We start from the raw sequence: 18,856 nt of genomic DNA on the forward strand, positions 1-18,856 counted from the left end.
CAGGGGCCGGCAGGTGAAGTTCCCGGGGGATGACGGAAAACAGAGCTTTTACTGTAGTTATATATTCTGCTTGGTTAAGTTTGAGAATCAGACTCAAGAATACCTTGAATATTGACTAATTGTCATCTTTCTGTATGAATTGTCTGTTATATGATGTTTAGCCTCTTTACTAGTTTAGCACCAAAGGCAGCCTATTTCAAGAGGCTGTAGGTAGTTTTAGAGAGCTTCATCTATTAACACACACATTAATCATGAGCCAAATTCATACCTGCATGAATGAAGGCTCACTTAAATTGTCCTTGAAAGCTAGATACAGACAGTCAAAAACCCTGAGGTTGAATTGATTCAATCTTTGTAGGTTAATCTAAACTGCGTAGATTGAACCAATAAGCAAGTGAACAGACATTTGCTTTTGATTCCAGAAATGCAGCCACATGCTTGCAGTGCCTCAGGCCAGAAGGTTGGGGGTGCTAACGCATGCCTGCTTGCTGGGCTGGAGAGACAGCGTAGGTCAAGGCTAGCCTGCCCACTTTGCAAGTGTGGTTTTGCAGGGGAGGTGGAAAGCATCCTGGGATGCTGAGGGACTTCAATCTGGAGGGGATCTGGGACAGAAGTTCAATAAACCAATTTAACCTAAATTAGTTAAGTCTAAGATAAGCCATCCAGGTTTATCTTAAACTGATTTTGGCCTTTCTGAAAGCGGTTTACGTGCACCAAAATTCTGTTGTGTTACAGATTTTAACTGATTTCTGATCACTTACACCAGTTTGTGTGTAATTTCTCTCCCTAGCCTAGTAGGCCACTGCAGTGATGCAGAATCACCAGACTGCAGGATTCCTTTGGCAGCAACTTCTTGTACTTCAGATATGTCCCAATTCCACACTCTTACTGGGAAATGCTCTGATGTGTCCAGTGGCTCTTCTGGGCAAAATTGGTATATAGTCATATCAGAACATCCCTTATAGCAGTAATATTCTTTGTGGGGGCAGGAGCAGGGTGTGGTGGGGGGGGAGGTTTGCATCTTCCTTCTAGTTCTTTTACTTTAATTTTGCTGATGCAAGGGAGGGTTGGGGCTACAGGAAAATATATCCTTTCATGGGAAGCAGAGGTAGAGAGGTTGAAAGAACACTTCAAAAGAGACATAGGCTTGAAGAGATGTGATTGACAGCTGAGGAATTTGCTCTTGCAAATTACAGGCTACAAGGATAAAGCCCTGTTCTCTTTACTGCTTTGCTCATGTTGCTTTAATTCAGTTATCGTGGATTCTGCTCTTTGAATGATTCAATATCACAAAAATTACTTTAACACACATAACATTTAGATTGAAAAAATAAAGAGAGAATCAAGTTTCTACCATTAGCTGATTTTTTTTTATTTATTCATAACGGATAGCAGAAAAAATACCAGTAATGATCCATTTGTCATTACAGAAAAATCCCCTCCAACCTTAGCTATAATACTTGCCCCTTTGCAATTATTTGTGTCCTTGTAGACTAATGTATTGTGGGGGTGTAGATATGCTCCTACCTTCTACTAGATGGGATTATATACCTGCACAGGCACATACCACTTTGTAATGGTCTCACTCAGCAGAATGACTAGAAAAATAGCCTATTGCTAGACATTAGGAGCCAGGCTTGAATCCAACGTGCAATATACAAGCCCAACATCCTTTCCATGGCATGAAGCAATGCTCAAAAGTTGCATGATCTGTGTCACTGAACAAGGAGGAGTTTGGGACATAAGCTCTGCATCTCCTTAAGAAGCAGTTTCACACAATCCAACTTCTGTAGGTCCAATCAGCACAGAGCAACTCTATAGAGGAGTAACAGGCCACAGTGCACCTTAGTTCTGCATGCTAAGATTTGGCCACAAGTAGAAAGAAACAAAGGTGGTATCGTGGACAACGGAAAACCCGAACCCCAATAGGCCAAGCTTCTGTTGAACTAGAGGTTCAGAGCAATTCCTCACTTGCAACCCCCACATAATTGAAGATACTTTTGGCTGGAGTTAATTTTAGCTCATCAGGAACACTGAAGAGTACTCACCATCTATTGAGCAATTCAGGTTTGTTTTTCTGAACAGCTGGAGGGGTAGAAACCCAAGTTTACTGGTTGTGTTCAGAAATCTGGAACAAATCCTCCATCTCAATTTCTTGTCACTGAATGATAGTGAACCACAAATCTAATTTGACTAGTTTATTTACTTACCTGTATCAATGCCAGAGGATGAGAAGGTTCTGATCATTTTCTACATTTTTAACTCAGATTTAATCAATATAGATATTTTTGATTTTGAGGCTGGCAGCAACCTAGTCTGCAGTCCATTCCACTATTTAAAAGGCATATGATCGCTGAGTCACTTTGTCCTCTCAGCTTCAATAAAAAGCAAGATTGGGTTGTTACTTGGTGATGTAGGCTAAATGCTAACTGGAACAGATTAAAAAGGGGGATATTTTACTCTCAGGAAGTGTTTGTCTACCAGTGTTAATGTTGATGTTCAGTCAAGTTCTGTCTGCTGTAACCCAAGATAATTCTATAAGCAATTTCTATTTGGTGATACAGACTACAAAATAGTCTTAATAGTCAAGGCTGCAAACTTGTTGCCACTAACCCAACACTTTTACACACAATTTTCTGAAACAATAGCCTTTTACACTGAAGTTTTTTTATGCTTGGCTGTGCACTCAGATTACAGAAAACATCATAAAAAGATATTGATCAGTAGGTAGATAGATAAGGTTAACTGAAAGAAACATTTAATTTTCTGAAACGTTGTCCTAAAGGAACAATGGTAAACAGGAGGTGTTTACATGCAGGAGATGAGGGTACATCTATCATACACTTATCAAGAAAATAAGCAAAGATAAGGTTAAAAAAAAACCCTAAATGTGCTGTGCAAAATAAGAATGATAAAAAAAAATCTACAATCAAAAAACCATCTGCATGCTAATCCCAGTGTTTTCAAGTGGAACAACAGCATAGAGAGAAGAAAATCCACCATTGAAAAAGAAATGTGAGCACCTAACAAAAAATAATTATGAACGGAAAAGTGCCATTGAGTGAGAAATAAATGTAAAGTAGGAAAGAGATGGAATCTGTGTGTTCTTTCACAATGTAGCTTTCACTGGTGTGACTGCACATTCAGTAACCTGAATATTATAATTAAAGAACATCAGCTAAAGCAAAATGTTTAAAAACATCTTGCTAATAAGCAGATAAACCATTGAAAATACTGATTATATTAAAAAGGGGGGAAGTTATGCTTTTCATGTACTCTCAAATGGTGCAACACTTTTTAATTACAGATGTCTCTTCCAAGGAATTTTTGCTAGCAGCACTATTGACTTAGCTACAAAGATGATAAGTGCTTTAGAAACATTTCTGGATCAAGGTCTTTCTCTCTGATTGAAACTATTAGGTATTTTGCTATTGATTTGAATAGTAGTAGGACCTGATCGGGAGCGAGTGATGTGAATAGTATTTTGAGTACCATGCAGTATAAATCCTGCTTCAAAACATGTCTTTCTCCTCAGTTTTCAAAATTGTTTCAGACTGAATTAAAAAATAACAACACGGACTGCTGTATAATAGCATGGACTATGATATATTATTACAACATTTACTTGAAATTGAAAACAGTTATGCCTTCACAGAAGCTATGGTTTGTTTATTTAGCTGAATAAAATTTACTGGTCCAAAACTGTCCACAGTTGGCTCCTCTATTTGCAAGTACTTAGGCATGTATAATTTTTTTGGCATATGAGTAAACTCCATGCATACATGCATAAAATGTTTGTAGGACATCGGTCTAAAAGTGAATAATTATGGTCAGAGTTTGAGGAAAAATCTTCAGCATTTGCTTAGTTCTGGAAGATGAAAAACAGCCAGCACTTTTCTTAAATCTTTCAAAAACATCTTTCTATAAAAAAGATGCAGATTTTTGAAAAAAATGTATGAAGTGAAATGGTAGTCAAAATGTACATCAATAAACTCTGAAAGGAACTAAATTGGTTAGTCACTTGAGAAGTCACTTTTGAGCTTCTACTGTTAACTAATGCTTATAAATAGAGCTAAGATTTCAGTAGACTGTCACATCACCATTTAAAAACCTCACTGACTATGACCTTATGTAGCATTGATAGGAATATTTTACATGACATGCTATCAAAAAAGAAAAATAATACAATTGTGATTTGCACTGAAAATAAGTATAGTTTTTGTAATTTCAGATTTGTGATTTTTGTGATTTTCTAATAAGCTCTTCTGATTTTCAGTTCATAAAGGTCAGTCATCATAAAAAGGTGCACTGCTGCCTCTTCTGCCATTTCCAGTGAATCAGTTACTGGGATGGATAGGTGTTCATCCACCCCTGCAGAATATATCCAGCAAAACAACACAAACAATCATCTGAATGAGGCTGTTGCAATTGCCTTGTTTGCTTCCCAGTGATTGAAACTTTCTCCTTTGGTATCCTCTCACTCACCATTGTGAGGTATTAACTCCCATCTCTAACCCCTTAAAAATAATAAAACACCCAAACTACAGGCCCAAAATGTCATTAATCAATATTAATACAAAATATTAAAAACAAAAATGTTACATCTAAAGACCACTCTGTAGTTATGGCATATATCCGAACATCCATTTTTAGTTGTATGAGATGAAAATACTTTCCCCACCATTACATTTAGTGACATATTTTTGTTTTACACAGAATTACAGAAAAGACTGAATTTTGGAATCTGGGAGGCAAACATGAAAGTGTGCATAATAAATGGATTTAACTAGAAAGCGTAGCACAAGTATAGTAAGACAGAACAGGGTGTCACTTTGTACACAAATTAGTGTAAAATGCCAGCTTGCCCCCACCTTCTGCCTAACTCCAGATTAACATGATTAGTTACCTCTCCACAAATATAGAGCATTATCCAGCTCAACAAACAGGAATAGGAAAAAACCTCAGCAGTGCATAAAGTCAGTTTTTCACAAATAATTTTGCCTCTTAATTCCCTGGTGCAGCGTGTGTTTTCCATGGTATAGTAGTTTTTATGTTTTGCCATTTTAAATTATTTACCTCTGCATCAAAGGTCATTTCTTCTGCATTTCAGAGTCTAGCCATTACTATTTAGCTGCTATTTCTGGCCGCATGCTACTTTGGTTTAGACTACTTAATTGGAAATAGGTAATTGGCCTTGGTGTCTTATAGCAGGGAAAATAATAATTCTTAAGGAGTATTAAGCTCCCATAAATTTTTCACTTCATGCTAATTTCTGTGCTTCCAACTGAGCTGTTTTAAGTGCTCAGAAACCTCTCCTGTTCACACTTAAAGGCATAACTAGACAACAGGGAGAGGTTCGTCCATTTGTGCTAGCTGTCACATGTTAACATTTATATATATATAAATAAATGTATATATATAGATTCAATTCTTTATTAAAGACCAGCCATCCCTTTACTTCTATCCTCAAAATGACTATTGTCCCATCCAAGTCCTGGTTTTTGAAATGCCAGTGGACAGGTCCTGATTAGGTTTGTCCTCTGAGCATAGTTTTTGGAAAGCCTAGAGCTCCCTCAAGCGGACACTTACTGGAGAGTGTGCCTCCAAATGTATATGTTACATGATTCTAGTTAATGAACCAAAGTACATATCAATTCTGTTATTTAGTGGGCAACTCTGTTCTGCTAAATACTTGAATCTCTGCACACTGAAAGTGTAAAAGTCATGTTCTGTATTTTGCACGAACAGAAAAGATGAAAAGTACCACTGCAAGTATTTTATATTTTCAATATCTTAGGGCCAGATTCTATTCTACCTACTAGACTGTTTTATCAGATTTAAATGCTTAAATGAGATTTTATTCCACCTTGGTCAAGTCCTGAAAATATATCAGTGCATTTACTTTAGTAACATACTATCATTTTACTCTTACCCATAAGACTGAGTCAGAAAAAAAAAAAAAACAATAAGGAGGACAAACTACCCATCTTTTGTATTACCAGTTTTTCAAGGATTTGAGCAGGGTGGAATAGAATCATGCTTAGTGCCTAAATTAGCTTAGAAGCCTAGTAGGTGGAACTGAATCTGACCCATATGGTTTTAAAATACAACAGAAATTACATTTATTTATCAATTTATTCCCACCTTACCCTATATGCATGCTTTGCATTGCTATTTCATCCAGATACTTAAGGGCTGGATGTTGGAGAGAGAGAGATGACAGTAGCAATGGATGGCTTTACAATACTGTCTCTATTGGCGGGGGTAGGGCAGGGGAGCTGGGCTCATCAGAAGGTCATATTCAATAATGCAGAGCCAATACACTCATATGTCATAGTCTCACCGAATCACAGTGAAGTAGGGAAATGATTTCACTAGAGCACTGCATGGCATAAAAGGCTGCAAGGGTTGTCACGCCAAACACTGGAAGCTGCAGCACATTTCAATCTTTCCCAACAGAGCTTCCCCAACAAAATGAGTCTCTCTCTCTCCTAGTTAGCTGGGGATGATACTTATCCTGTAATGGGGAAGGGTTGCAGAGGAAAGGCAGTTCAGACCAAGGGGTTCTTGGCCTCTTAAAAATTCACAGAGCAAAGCCCATGAAGGGCAGCTATGAATAGAGAGCAAAGGTTGGGGAGTAGAGCATTCCCAATCAGGAGCAGACATAGACATGGAAATAAGGAAAATAGAACTCAGGACTCCAATAGCATTTTATGGGCTTTTTCTAGGTTACACATACTACACACACAAGGTGGTAAGTCACAGGAGAGAAGTTTGTATTGTGTTGCTATGTTGTCAGTTCAAGCATGCCTGAAAGTGCTAGGGGCATGGAAACCACCACCATACCATGTCCCTGTACACAAAAGCACAGACATTTCAGCAGCACCAGAAAACTCTGCTAATGTTCACACGTATGTCAGATTCTCCATAACCACAGTTAGGAATCTGATGACTCCCTGGCCTCCATCTACAAGTCACAGTAACTGTATACAGGAGGAATGGAAGGAACAGCATTCAAGGGTCCTTTGTGAGCAGAAAGCTTCACATGGGCAGCAATCACAAGGGACGACCATCCCAATTCTTGCTTCAAGCATCTCAGCACCTCTCTTCCAAGATGTATAGGAAACAGTGCTCTCTTGTCTTGGATATACTGTAGCTGTCTCTGGCAGCTGAAGTTTGAGCTCTGCTGGCTGTGTCTTATTAGTTTTTTCCTTTCTTTCCTTCAACCATCCCTAACTTCTTCATTTTCCATGTAACCAGATCACTGCTGGGGTACTGTGTGGTTCTTGCTGTATCATAGCTTGCTATATTACATGCAAGGACAGAGTCACAGCGCTACTATGTGGGCAAATCTTTTTCTGTCATGTAGTCCAGTTAGCACCTTTTCATTAATTGGCTTGGCATGAAGATGAGACAGTTTGGCCCATTTAATTTTACTGCTGTGGGGACCATAATGGCATAAATAATTACTCTGAATAGTTAGGTTATCATTTTCATGAATGAAAAAGCATGTACAAAACTACCAGCCAGATACAGCTCATCTATCAATCTTTGGCCTTATTTCATACATTTCAGGATTGCTGTTCCATTTACAGGGCCTGATCCTGCCCTGCGTGCATTCAACTTGGCACCACCCTTCTGACAGCAATGGTCTTTTCCAGCCCTGGAAGCTCTTTATGTATAGGGGAGAATCTTGGAAGGCACAGAGTTTTCATAATGTTTCTTGCATCCTCCTTGTCTGCAGACAGTGCAAGGAGAAAGAGCAGTAATGTGTCCCTTTACTTTGGCAATCCACAGCTGTCTTTGGCAGCTGACCTAACTTCAAGTAGCCTCCAGGCTGCTATAATGATGCTGGTAAATACTGACCTAGTACCAGCAGTACATTACCATGGCTTAAAGCCACCTTTAAACTCTGCCTTGACTGCCCAACCTGCTTCAAGGGATCTTCAGCCACAGTTCAGAAAGAATCAGAATCTATTATACTTCCTTCAAAACAGTAAACAATTTGCAATCCTTTTTCAAGGATTTGAGAAAAGTTTCACCCTCCATTTAAAGCCCAAATCTCTTGTAATTGTATGTAAGCTTGTACCATATGTTGTGAGTTACATCAAGTAAGTTCATACCAATGGTATAAGATAGAGGCAGCTGAAAGGGTGGGGAAAGAAGCAGTGGCAGACAGCACAGACACAACTTGCTGATGTCCTGCTGTGGCACAGCTCTCCACATCTGGAATCTGTGCTTATGCTGCAGCCAGGGGGTAGAGGCTGGTGGAAGTGGTGGTCATGTGGACACACTTCGCAGTTGCCTGGCATGGCCCAGAAGCAGGTGTAGGCAAAGCCCCTGCCTTTGATACGGCACTGAAACCACCTGGCCTATACTGGACCAGAGCTGGGAAAGTGTGGAGAAGGAGGAACAGATGACCAAGGCTTCTTGTCCTCAGGCTGGATCCAGTGACCAGTTACTACTTACTAATCCCACTGACATCCTTGGGAGCTTGGTATAAATAGAGCTAGCAGCACTGGACACAACACAAAAAGGTAGAAGTATTATTGCATTCTAGACAAATACCATGCTGCATACAATCTTGACTTGCACAATACATTCCCTGCTGGATAGATAGGTGCTGAAATACCATTAGAATTGTGACCAACCTGCAAGAGGCTTCAAAGTTGGCCCACATTATTTCTATTTGTCTGCTATATTTCCATTAAAAGGCCCACTGCAAAATATTGCTGTGACTGACAGAAATTCAGTGCCTTGTTTAATGAATATTTAAAAAGCAAATATAAAATGCATTCAGGGATGTTCCCCACTAGTTTGAATTCTGTCTCCCCCCTCCTCTCTGCTCCCCTCTCCCTCAGCTTTTCCTTTCCTGCTTTGCTGAAATGACAGACACACATCTTTACTTATCCTGTTAATCTCCCATGCAGATACTGGACTGGGTGGCAGGATGTCAGGTTTTCTGAGTGAATGAGTGATTGCATCCTTCCCTTCTAAGAAGTGAACCAAAAAAAGCCACAATTTGTTATTTCCAAAATTGCTGGGGAAAAAAAAAGTCTATATATGCCTCATTTTCTGGTATATTTAGTTTTGCTTTGCAAATTGAGCTGAAATAGATAGACATATTGACATACATATTTAAGGCATTAATAAAAATGTGCAGAAAAAAATCAAATGAAGGTACAGATGGCTGTTGGAGCAGTGATAACAACAGAGCAATCTTGATGTCTTTTCATGTATGGAATAAAGTGATCACAAGGCTTTATAAAAATCTTCAAGAAAGGTGGTGTAACATTTAACACACAGAAACAGACACATAAACCAATATGCAGTGTATGCATGTTTATACATATAAACACACACATTCAGCAGTCCTTAGTGTTTGACTTGTCATTTCTTCTGTCATGCATAATTATTGTGGATGGGTGAGTAAAATTTACACCTCCACCGATATCAAGGAAAGAGTACGAAAGCAGGTTTTGTAGATGGGGGAACAATGATCTGTCTGTCATTGCTCAACCTGTGGTTTGCAGACAATATGATGCCCAAGAAATCCTATGATGTTGCTTGCAACTACCAGAAATAATGTTGTCCACAGTACGTGTCTTTTTTTTCAGATTGACAGGGAGATGAAATCTGATGTTACTTGCAGTACTTGCTCAGTGTTGTTGTTTTTGGGACAGTGAAGGTTAGGGACCATCAGACACACAGACCATCCTGCATCAACCCTCCTCTGTCTCTCTATTATCCAAATTTTAAGTCCTGGAGAGTCAGTTAACATGAAAGTCTGACCTTTGTATTTCATTTAGATCAAAAATGAAAGAAAGAAAAAGAGAGAGATTTGTTCCCCTATATAGGGTTCTTTATGAAATACTACTTATTATTATTATTGTTACAGATTTGTTCACATATCCGTACACTTGATAGATATTATAGATAGATTATAGATAAAACAGGGGTGCTCAAACCTAATCTGCAGGCCAGATATGACCCCTGGAGCCATGTTACCCATTTTGCAGGGCTCCCCAGGGATCCAAAATTTTGGAAATGAGAGAGCAATGGCTGCTCCTCTGGTCCCAAGTTTCCAGACTCATGAGCCAAGTACAGGCATGACACTTTTACTGGTATAAGTTATTGGAAACTAGTCTATAGCTATAACAGATCAGAAGTTTGGCACACAAAACCAGTCTATACCCATAACAGGACTGAATTTTGGCATACACAGACTGGTTTAAAAATGGTGGAACCTGGTTTAAGATTTGCTCCCAACCAAAGGGTGAATGTATGTTCTGTTTGCTACTAATCCAAACTACACCCCTTACAGAAAACCGTGCAACTTAGATCTCAGGCTTTTTGAATATTTGTACCTAGCCATGGGAAGTCCCATAGACCAGATGGCATAGCTCTGTGTTCCACATCAGGTGTGAAGGGCCTGAGGCCTGATCCTGGGACACACAGGTAGTGTGGGGCCCAATCCTTCCTAAGAAGTGGCCCCACACCATTCATCTGGTCCACAGAGCCAAAAAATTGAAAACCACAGCTATACTATAGAAGGGGTATTAAAAAAAAGTTCTGCAAGTGTATATTTCACATGATTTATATACTTGATTGGCTGTATACAATTTGTGCAAAACCACAGGATCTGCTGTTTATTTTAAATGAATGAGAAAACATGCACAGAATCATCTGCCAGGTTTATGATTTATTGATTCTCAGCCTTATTCATTTCATTTTCATCCCAACTCAAATATCCTACACATTAGCAGCTTTTTGTCACTCCTTAACACAATACTGCATTATCCAGGCCTAAAGGACTATCAGAATTGATAAAAGGACATGCTTTTTCACATACACGGTGGAACCCATTGCTACAGGCTGTTCCTGAGCCCAAGAACACAGCAAGATTTTAAGAGGCATGGGACTAATTATAATAGTGACTACATAGAGTGGTAGGAAAAGTAGAAAGGATATAAAACCGAACATATCAGAGTCTAAGCCCACCTCTAGCTACTTGGGATTAGAATGAGACCTATGTGGATGACAGATATTTCCATATCTTGGAATTCCACTTTCTTTGAAAGCATATGGCTGCTGTCACAGAGCTGAGAGTAGTGCGAAAAGACTAGATGTTTGCTGTGATACAGGGGAACCCTGCTTTTCTGTGGGTCTGTTTATTAGATCACGGCTGTCTAACTGGTAGCCCATGGGGTTAAATTGCACCTATCCCTCTTCCTCCCCTGCCAACCCCTTCTTGGTTGCAGTACCCCTTCACTGTTCCTGCTGTAATAGCAACTGAAGTCTCTGGGTCTGCCCCACCCCCGCATCCCTCACTCCTCCAGTTGGTGTTTCCAGACCCCAGAGACAGACAGAGCAGTACAAGAATGAGGAAAGCTGAGGATGAGTCTCGGGCAAGGGGTTCAGTGGGGGGTGGGGAAGGGTTGGGGGAAATCATAGTGCAGCAAGGGGTTGGCGAGTACACATTGTAAGAGCAGGGGAGTCACAGGTGTATGGTGCAGCAGTGTGGTCAAGGATATGTGGTGGGCAAGTGAGCAGGGAACAGTACCAGGCAGCAAGGGGGCATAGCTCTCACCCTGGTGTAGCCCATGGGGCATATGGTCCCCACTGTTTCAGGCTGTAGGGCTCTGGCTCACAGACACTTAGAAGCTGGACAGCCCTATGTTAGATGAAAGTCCAGGATAATGGGGTCCAAATCCTGACTCGGCCACTATTGGTTCTCGGTCCTACTGCAGCCTGAGTGTATTAGAATAGGGATACCGCTTAGTCCTACATAACAGAAGACCATTATGTAATAGCTAGTTACCTCTTTACAAAGATGCAGCAAGAGCCACTGCACAGTATGATTCCTCTGCCTACCTGGAGGTATTGTGTTTTACAAAGCATAATGCCCCCAAACACTTGGATGAGAACTCCTCCACATCCCAGATTCACCTCTGCCTCATGAGAGGCATACATTTAGCAGTTTAGTACTTGTGCTCTTGCTGGGAGGAAGTGGGAAGGCAGGGGGGAGGAGTTAATGTTTTTGTAAGTCAAACAAATAGGAAAATTAATGACAGCACATGAGTGCACCACAGAATAATGCTGCTTAAGGACTGCTGTGCCTTTGGCTCCAGTTAACCTTATTGTGCTTTATAGGTTGCAGCCAGCTGCATCAATCATGGATTTCTTCAGTTGAAGAAAAAAAATCATTATTGCAGCCACACGCAGATATATACCTTATTTTCCTAAAGTATCATAATCCTCCACTTACTAAAAGGGCTTGTGATAGCTGGGAGGAGATGAAGCTCAATTTTCCTTCACATCTGCTTGATTCTTTGGTATAATCAGCACTAGGCAAGGTCATGAACTATGGCAATGCTCATCACAACATGCAGTCTCCCAGTTCTAGTGCCATTAAATGCTCAGCAACTTCTCTCTCTCCATCCCACTGTTTTTAATCTGCTAGAGCACTTCAGAGCAGGAATAGGAGAACTCTGCTTACAGACTGGTTTCCAAGATTACTGTCATAGACCACACTTTGAGAGGGAGGCATGAAGCACCATTCCATTTGCTTCTGTGGAATAGGAAAAAGAACAATCACGGTGGGATTTAATTTTAGGTTTGCCAACCAAACACCTGCACCAAGAAAAAGGTCCTGATACAACCAGTAGTACAGAACAGCAATGTTGGCCTTGGTAACTGCCTTAGTTACGTTTCACATAGTACCTAGGAGCTGGTGCTGGTGTGTAATCATTGGGGCAAAGAGCACACTTTATTCTTTCACTTCAAAATAAAAGAAAAGAAAAAAAAAGAAAGCTTACGCTGAGGTTTTACTGTCTTCAGTTACTAAGTCATGTATTTGCATGATCAGTTATACACTATGGCTGTCTGAAAGCCTATTCATTTAAACTGCATAAATTCAGCCGAATTTTGGTTCCAAGTTTTTGCCTTTGTTTGAACTAGAAAGTCCTAGAGGAGCCCAACACAAATTGGAAAAGGAATGGATGGTTCCCACAGCTGTGAGGAATCTCCAGCTTCCAGTTGCATGCCAATCAGGTTAGGATGTAGCTGCTTTCTTTTGGAAATGCACTGCACTGATACTTACATGATTTTTTTTGGGGGGGGGGGGGGGGGGGACAAAAGAGGGGGATTAGGGAACTGCTGTCCATTTATTTCATTCTCAACACTGCAGATGCAGATTTTCTGAGATGCAACCTGGATAGCTAATATTTTCATTTACTGGGGCATATGGCTGCAAAACCATAATTGTCCAACAATTTGCAGAACAATCAGTAGTCCTCCCAAATGTTTCTCAGTAGCTGACTACATTGCAGAATGGCTGTTTGCAACAAAACAAACTCATTTAAAAAAGTGTAACTATGCATTACAATGAGTGAGAGAGATAAGGTTTGGCAATCCATTTATCATCTGTAAGCCTTCCAACTTCTCTGTGCATTGAAAAAAATCTCTCTGCTAACACAATGCCATCTCATTACTGCTTCCACAATGTCTTCTCCATTATGCTCTTCAGAGAAGCACATCAGCTTACATTCAAGTTAAGCAAAACACTTAAGCACCTGCCTAAGTTTAGGCAGGCAAACAGCTTTTATGGACTTCAAAGGGGCTACTTAATTTTTTTAAGTTATGTGCTTTGCAGAGCTAGGAATTTAAAACACTTCTGACGTTACTAGTAGGAAAATCATGCAAGAACAAAGTAGCATTAGACTGTCATGTCTGTTTTATTCGCTTTATATTGTGGTGTACAGCTGTGGATAGTTGACAATACTCTCGGTTGGAATTGAAAGAATTTGTAGATTCATAGATGACTTCTGCCTGGCTTTTAAGCAAGGTTGTTATGTAATGGAGGAAATATAATCATCCAAGTAAATAAAGAGGAATATGGACACACACACTTGCATGGGGTCCTATGTCAGTCAATATTTCTTATCACTCACTATGCTGGTAGAAGGAAGTGTTTCAGAGCCATTGACTATTTAATTGAATTTCTCTTGGCTTCAGAAGTATGTGGGATAAAAGTGGTATTTTATTCTAGTTGCACACTATAAAAATATGGAAAAGGCTCAAAACCTCTCCAAATATGTTATCTGTAGTGGGGGTAGTACACTGGCTGAGTTTTGAGCTACAATAGAAATGTACAGGGCCAATATCTGAAGCTGTCTTAAGAGTTTATTTTATATTGCCTGCAAGGTACTGTGCCTCTTGACTGCAGAACACCTCTGTGGGTGCCTTTTTGTTTTGTGTGTTAAAAAAAAAAACAAAAAAAAAAGACAACTGGTCTTTGAGATCTATTCAAACAATGTAAAAGCTGTGCAACAATGTAGAGACCAAGGGTGCAAAGAAAAAAATATTTTTAAAAGCTTAGCAGTCCTGACCCTCTGAGCACTGAAGTACTGACAAAAATTTAATTACTTCAGAGGGAGTAGGGCTGACTTGAAGGCATCTCTACTTCAGCAGTCTTTTTACCAGTTTGCCACATGGCACCACCATTAGAGATAGCAGAAACCCAGTAGAGAGCCAGGTTTAAATCCTTCCAATGCCCGATTTGGAGCAGGAATTAGAACTTATATTTCCCAGGAGGGTGATACAACCCTGGGATATAAGGTCATCTAAGATGGGTCTCTATCTCTGCTGTTGAAACCCACATTGTGGGTGAGATGTCAGCTGAACTGAGTTTATTTCCCAGTTCCCTTGATTTGCTCAAGTCAGTTATTTTGGGTCAAACATAAAGCAGTACTTAGAAAAAAAGCCCAGATCACATTAACTTTACTGAGAGGTGAAAGTGCTTAGCATTACACAAAATGACTCCATAATTTCCCCAGGCAAGATAACCATTTAAGAAAGCAAAGTAGTATCTATGCTGTCTTGTCAAAGATCCAGGCAGTGCAGATAGCAGTAACGAGGAAAGACAATGCAGTGGTTAGGAGTAGTTTAAAACCCCTGGAGACTTAAGTTAAATTTCATGTTATGTTCTATTACAGATTTCTTTTGACACCTTGGATCAGGCACTAGGGTCCAAAGGAACTTGCATGTCTATTTTTCATAGCAGAATCCTTAACTAGGCACCAGGACTCCTTATATCAGTGGTTCTCAATGCAGTGCTCGTGGGTGCCATGGCACCCCCCTCCCCCGGGGTTTATTCAGGGGCCCATGCACATTTTTAGGATCAGTAAAAATCATCATTCCAACAAAAAATGCTGTCATATTTTTGCCTGCTGCTTTTTCTTTTAAACTCGGATGTGCCCTTGGGCACATAAACATTGGGAACCCCTACCTTATATGATGCATTGGGGGAAGGGAAGGAGACAGCCAGTCATGGTCATTCCTGTTAGTCTGGAGTCTCACAGGAGGTAGGGCAGATGGTGGCATCTGAGGAAGTAGACTGTGGCCTACAAAAGCTTATGACTCTCTGAACCAGTTAGACTGTAAGGCAGGGGTCAACAACATTTTTGGGCAGAGCGCCCCAAAACATTTGCAACCTCAACTGGTAAGACTACAACTGGTAAGACTACAACTGGTAAGATATTGGTGTGAGGGGCGAACAGTGAGGGAGCCACAAGGGGCCCGATCCTTGTGGTGGCAGTGCAGCCCCAGCCCCTTCCCTGCTGTCTGCCCCAAGGCAAGGAAAATGCCTTTGCATGCCACACTCTGGCACCATACCAAGGTTGGCTACCCCTGTTCCAAGATGCCATCCTGCCCTATCATCTGCCTTTGGGAGATGCAGGGGGTGAGGAGGAAATGAAGGAAAAGGCAAGAACAGATGTTGTTAGAGGTATACAGTGGTAAAAATGTGCCTACTCACTCTTCCATCCCTCCCCTGCACATACATTGAGTTTTACCACAAGGCAGCATGAAAGTGCAGCAGCAAGCAGGAGCATGGGCAGTGTCATGAACTACAAGGTGGTCTGGGAATTATAATTCTGTAGAGCTGTAGTGGAGTTTACTGGTACTGTGGGGGAAGTTTCACCCCATTTTTTTTGCTGCCAGAGCCCATGTCAAGAGTGCAAAAAATTGCTAACTTTGGCAGCAAAAAAATGGGGTCAGTTCTCTTCCCGGCAGCAACCCATTCCACTATTGCTCTACAAAACTACAATTCCCAGAACACCTTGCACTCCACATACCACCTTCACCAGTGGTTGTCTGCAGCTGGAAAGTGTAGGCAGAGCAATGGAAGAGAGAGTAAGGTGCTCCCCACCCTTAAGTAGTGTCCAGGGCACACATGCAACTCCTCTACCTCATGCACTCCAAGGATCTGATGCCTGCAAGGGACTTTAAGGACTATGGGAAGGGTAATATAACAGTTCAACAAGTTTTTGGAACTGCTAGGGAACACTTTTTGGCATTGATAGTGGAGAAACCAACTATGAAAGAAGATCTTGATTTGCTGTTGATTTACAAACAGAGAAATTATTGAAGGTGGAAAGCAACTTGTTAGACAGTGGCCAAGAAATGGCAAGTGTTTGCAATCCTAAGGAGATGCAAAATATCAGAGAAAAACATTGGACTTTTGAAAAAGCTGACATCAGTAAAATCAGAGAAATGGTAGGCATAGGAAGCCACTAGGGGAAATGAGAGATGGTTTTACCCCAATATTAAAGGAAGAGGAGCATACTATCCTGATGCAAAGAATAAGAAGAGTAGAAAGAGACATGCTTGGCTAACCAATAAGGATGTGTCCAAACAAGCATGGATGCTTGTTTCTACGCTTGTACCACTGTTATTTGTTGCTGGGGAATGCCCATGCCACGAGCACTCTGGTGTGTGGCAGGTTACCCCAGGTGGGGTAGGGGATCTTGGGGCCAGCAACTGTGGCATGAAGCCTGGTCAGCAGCTGGAGTATGACCCTGTCCAGTCAGGCTCTGGTTTTGGGTGGTGCACAGTGCTGCCACATGTGCCATCCCACCTTTTTTCGGCATGGGATTTTTTGACTCTAGGATCTCCTGGGGTCAAACCCTACCCCCTATGCTGCAGGGTAGTAGCACGAGGAATGCCTGCATGTGCAGTGTGTAGTCCTGCAGATGGGTCTGCAGTGCTACATACCACACATCCATGGTCATCTGGATGCAGCCTAAGAGTGTAATACCAGCATTTAGGGACCAAAAACAAAACAACAATCAGGAAGACCAGGGTGCTGAGGGACAAGTTTAAGAAGGGATTGGATCCTTCTTTTATCAGGCCCTGAAAGAGGTAGACAGAAGGGTGAAATTAGCCAGGCATTGCTGGTTAGGATACCTGACTTGGTTTTCCTGGTATTTTAGGGGAAACAATAAAATGATTAAAGATCTTAACACAAAACAGGAATTTATTAATAAGAAAAGAAAAACAAACCCAGTAACAACAGCAGGCTCTAACAGTCTACAATGAACAAGGGTGATGCAAGGACAATGTAATCAAGATATTGCTGATCCTAATTGTCATCTTATGAGATGGTCGACTTCAGAGCAATGTTCACATGGAGTGACTCACACTTACAGTGACACACTTCAGCACCACAGCTTCACACTGAATTAACTTCTTTGATCCAGTGCAGCAGCTGTGTCTCAGTACATGCACCCAAACAAGCACAGGCACTCACTCACTCAGACGATGGATCCCCCTAAGGGTCTAGCAACTTCAAATCAGGACAGGTGAGACAGGAGCTCTTCTCCTCCTTGGGCATGAGATGCTGTGGCAGGCACAAACCGTGATGCCAACGCTACTGTGCAGTAGGGTCGGAAACAACCTGTGTGCCACCAGGACTGTGCAGTAAGGGTGATTACTATGCAGTTCTTTAGTACTTGCCAAAGCAAGTACTAAATGACTGTGCAATAACTGTGCAGTCGAACGCACATGTAGACATGTCCCTGGAGTAGTGGTTACTCACAGAAAGAACCAGGATTGAAGGCCAAAGGTAAAGCCATTCTCTAAAAAAGGAGATCACCACTCTCCAGAAGCAAGACAAGACCCAGCATGAACACATAGTGACAACCCAGTTCTGGAGACCCAGGTTTAAATCCCTCCAATGCCAGATTTGGAGTAGGAATTAGACCCTGTATTTCCCAGGAGGGTGGTCCAACCCTGGGATATAAGGTAGCCTGAAGTTGGTTTCTGTCTGCTGTTGAAACAAGTCCACATTTTACAAAGTACCTGAATATTCATTGGGACAAAGAGCAAATGAGAATGACTAGAGACTGATGGTTAGCCCACTGACTTGAGAGATCTGGGTTCAGTCTCCATTTCATTTAATATCTACTTATTGTATACAAATTAGAACAAATTCTAAGAGAAGCTGACAGACTGATTTCATAATAGCCCTGTGAGGAAAACATCCTTGTGCGAGATCTGCTCTCACATCCTTTCCCCATATAAAACTGAGAGGAAGGATTTCAAGCTAGGTATCCCACAAACCAAGAGAGTGCTCTAACTAAATGGGGCAGGTATAAGGTGGCTGTTTCCAACAGCAACTTGTGCATGGCCTCATCCAGTAGGTGCATGCTGAGAATGCCAAACCGATCCAGATATGCAGATGCAGGCAGGCAAATGCCTAGTTTGTGAATCCTGTCAGGGTTTAAGCCCCAAATTACCTGACCACATTAGGACTGGCATACATGCCTAGCAACAGAAATGTAGATACCTAGGAATCTTTATAGTTTTACCTATAGCGTGAACAGATGCAAAAACCAATTATTTAAATGCAGTTATATCCATTTCTACTTGAGAAGGTTTTTTTTGCAACCAAACAATGCAAGACCATCTTTCTGTAGGCCCTTTCTGTAACAGATAAGGGTTGTGAAGAAATGGGGGGTGGGAGAAGTTAATATTTGCCAAATGGACACTGATCAAGGACCCAGTCCTATTCCTG

General features: G+C 41.1%; 1 protein-coding gene across 4 annotated transcripts in view; it reads left to right on the forward strand.

The window, feature by feature from the left end:
• CDH6 (cadherin 6) overlaps nucleotides 1-18,856 on the forward strand; it is a 136,158-nt gene that overhangs the window by 24,090 nt on the left and 93,212 nt on the right. The window lies entirely within an intron of this gene.

Source organism: Alligator sinensis, unplaced genomic scaffold (assembly GCF_000455745.1).
Source record: "Alligator sinensis unplaced genomic scaffold, ASM45574v1 scaffold408_1, whole genome shotgun sequence".
Lineage (NCBI taxonomy): Eukaryota > Metazoa > Chordata > Crocodylia > Alligatoridae > Alligator > Alligator sinensis.